The sequence below is a fragment of the Penaeus chinensis genome, chromosome 43 (assembly GCF_019202785.1).
Source record: "Penaeus chinensis breed Huanghai No. 1 chromosome 43, ASM1920278v2, whole genome shotgun sequence".
NCBI classification, from domain to species: domain Eukaryota; kingdom Metazoa; phylum Arthropoda; class Malacostraca; order Decapoda; family Penaeidae; genus Penaeus; species Penaeus chinensis.
Window position 1 is genome coordinate 19550941 of NC_061861.1, and position 3943 is coordinate 19554883.

Below are 3943 nucleotides of genomic sequence, written 5' to 3' on the forward strand. Positions count from 1 at the left end.
GGTTTCAAGAAAGGTCATTCGAAACCAGAGCTGTTAACAAAAAGGTCAGGTGTCGAAAAAAGGTTTAGAAAAAAAAATACAGGTTACTAATATTAGCCAAAGAACAGGTCAGTGTTACAAACACTAGTCACTTACAGGTCAAGACTGCAAGGGAAAGGTCAAAAAAGGGTTACGGAAAGGCCAGGGTCATAAAAAATATCAGTATCCCTAACAGGTGAGTGTTGTTTAAAAAGCTGAGGATCTCAGAGCCTAGAGAAGATTCAGCATTGAAAAAGACATGGTCACAAACAGGATCAGCATCGCAAAATGGATCCAACAAGGGCCAATTTACAGTAAATTTATATTTGATACAAGATAACGGTAATGCATGGAAAACAAAGAAAATACTAGACAACGGAAATTCCCCGGTATTAGATATGGAAAAGGCATGTTTCTGTCAAATAAAGGTTTCTGTCGCCTCGTAATCGGGAAATAAACCGTACTATATTCGGGTTCAAACCCGTACGAGAGCCCCGGAGCAGTTGTAACTTACAAGGTACTTTAAGATGTGTGACGTCATAACATGGCGACTAATTTTATTTCGAGTATGGCCTTCGGAACCCTTGCGACACTGCACCGGCTCCGTGGTGAGATACAGCATTGTAAAATGTTTTGAGTGTCCGGCCCCTGGTGAAGATAGAATCGACACGAACTGAATGTTCACTGTGCACTGTGAAGGTGTTCATTCTTGTTCATCCCTTTTTCTACACTTGTTACGACGAACATTGCTCGTCCACGAAGCATGTCCTATAACAACCCTTTTTTTATGCTAACACGTAAATGACTAGCCTATCGTACTTCCATTGCTATTTTATTCTCGGTGACTGGGACCCCTTAAAATTTACGTATAATGAGAATTCCAGTTTTAAAAAATCAGTTTTTAACACAATATAGTATGTAAAGAATGTTACGTTAACTAATAAGGATTGCTTTAGTTAAGACAAATAAAACTATTTGTTAGTACCAAAATTTCTTTATATTTTGTTTTAGTCATTTAGAAATCTTAATGATAAATAGAAGTACCAATTCTCCTTCGGTTCACTTGACGATAAAACGTTCACATACCTGGTAATCAAACCCTCTTATTTTCAACACAGACAAACCTTATATTCAACACAAGAACAGCAAATTCATAGAAATTCTACACTATACACTATACATATGTGCTCACAATGAAAAATAAGAGAAGAGTGACATGATCCAAGGTTAACGACCAACTTATCCCTGATAACCCTATTGATTAGGATCTTATCTGATTACACCTGCACCGAGTACTGATAAAGACAAGATTCGGAGAAATAAGAATAAATGGAGAAGGGAGAGAGGGGGAAGGGTAAGAACAGGTAAATAGGGAAGGGAGAGAAGATGAAGGGTAAGAACAGGTAAATGGGAAAGGGGGAGAGGGGGAGGGATTAATTTCAAAGGTAAAATGTTGAGTCATTGATGAATGTTTGCATAGTGTGGGAGTGAGACTGCTGCCTTGGGGTACTCCTGTAAGCATGAGAATAATAATCAGCCTTTTCTCCGACAGAAAAAAATGAGTGCGGCCATTAGTAATACTGATAGTGATGATAATAACAATGGCGATGATAATAATAACAATAGTGATAATAATGATAATAACGATAGTGATACCAGTGATAGTAGTGATGATAATAACATACTCATCATTCATTTCAGAATGTAAAGAAACTTGAACGGATGAGAAAGACTTTAATTTAGTACAATGTTGTACTAGAGGAACCAAGTCAATGTCATGTCAGGGATTGGCAGGGGGATTAGGAGCGTAAGGATCTATGACAGTCAAGGCCTCTGATACAGAAAGTGTGTCCATATATAGGTATATATATATGTGTGTGTGTATGCATGCACGCACACTCACATTCACACATGCATATGTACATGCATGGAAGCGTATATAATCACAGCATCGACATTATTAAATAAAACGTTATCAATTCGTTATCAGATAAGGAATGCCATTGTCCATTGTCTTAAAAGCTGAGCAAAGTCACTATTTCTTACAAACTGCACACTGTAAGTATGGATTTGTTTTAAGCTATCTTATAGATTTTATAAAATAGTATTTACACTTATGATGGCACAGCAATTCACCACAACGTAAACTGATTTCCTGTAAAAAGGAAAAGGAAAATACTAATGAAATCGTCACTTGCACAATGCAGTGAACAAACAACCACATAGAAACAACATTCCGACACCCAAATGTTGTAGTAGGTAGGATCTTTTGGAAACTCTGTATTAGTGGTTGCCAGACTTTCCAGGCTGGTGTCCCTTGCCTCCGGGTGGATTCACTGTGTACGCGTTCGAACACACCTTTTTATTTTGGTATGCTTCAAATTGGATACAACAACATTAAAACAAATAAAACCTGATATAGTAAACCATACACACACACACACACACACACACACACACAAACACACACACACACACACACACACACACACACATATATATATATATATATGTATATGGATATGATATATATATATATATATATATATATATATATATATATATATATATATATATAAATATATGTATATATATACATATACATGTGTATTATATATTATACACACACACATATATATAATATCTACAATTCACACTCGCACACAAAAAATACCTATGCTTCTCTAACATCCTTGCTATATCGAAACAGGAAAAGCAGAGGAAACGGCCACATGGCAACCCTTCAGCCGACTTTCCCAGACAGCCTCGCCGAATTCAAAGGCAAGTGACGCTGCCCGGAGTGACTTCATGCGCGGCGTTGATGTCAGTGGAGAGATAGATAGATAGAGAGAGAGAGAGAGAGAGAGAGAGAGAGAGAGAGAGAGAGAGAGAGAGAGAGAGAGAGAGAGAGAGAGAGAGAGAGAGAGAGAGAGAGAGAAAAAGGAGAGGAAAAGGATTTGAGAGAGAAAAAAGGTAGCCATGTTCCTTGACCCTGCACGACGTAACTAGCTTCCTGTCACCATAAATACATTTGCAGCATTAACTATTCAACCCACTAACACCCAGAGCAAATAATGGTCCCTGTAGTTTTGTTCTTGTGAAATGTGTTCATACAGACATGCTCATCCAACAAGAATTAATATTATTGTTGTTGTTGTTTATACTATGATTATGTTAATGCCATTATCAATACTAATGACAATATACAATAAATGAATAAAAATATTCCCGAAAATCAAGGTAGAAGGTAAATAGATGAGGTAAGTAGACAGAATTTTCACTTTCTTCCAGCATCTTTGTGGGAAGCCAGATGTACGACAAGTCTTCGTTTCGAAAAAAAAGGATTGTTTATTTATCTGTATCAGAGCCCGAGTTAGTTCATCCTTTATTTCAATAAAGAAATTGTAACTATTTTGACAAAGAAAGTAAAATCATCTTAAAGAAAGTAGAATTATTTTAACAAAGAACAAAAATGTTAATAAATAAAAGAAATATGTTAATAAAGAAAATGTGATTATTTTGATAAGAAAGTGTAATTATCGAATAAAAAAGTGAATTAGTATAATTAGCTTGATAAAAAAGTGTGTTTAGCTTAATGAGAAAGTGTAATTAGTATCATTAGTTTAATAAGAAAGTGTGATTGGTTTAATAAAAGGTTTGATTAGGTCAATAAGGAAGTGTTGATTGGTTTTATAAAAAAAAAAAGTGTGATAACTGTCATTAGCTTGATAAGAAAGTGTAATTAGAAATAAGAAAACGTGATTTGTTTTAATGAGAAAGTGTGATCAGTTTAATACAAAAGTGTCATTAGCTTGATAAGAAAGTGTAATTAGTATCAATAGCATTGTAAGAAAGTATCATTAGTCTAATAAGAAAGTGTGATTTGTGATTAGCTTGCTAATAATAGTTTCATATAAAATAAAGT

The 3943-nt window shown here is 35.1% G+C and overlaps 1 protein-coding gene across 1 annotated transcript in view; it reads right to left on the reverse strand.

The window, feature by feature from the left end:
• The window catches only part of LOC125048421 (cotranscriptional regulator FAM172A homolog), a 21810-nt gene extending 20641 nt beyond the window's left edge, over positions 1-1169 (reverse strand). Inside the window, exon 1 of the mRNA XM_047647112.1 lies at positions 1143-1169. The gene's annotated coding sequence lies outside the window, so the exon portion shown is untranslated. The remainder of the gene's footprint in view (positions 1-1142) is intronic.
• Between the last annotated feature and the right edge of the window lie 2774 nt (positions 1170-3943).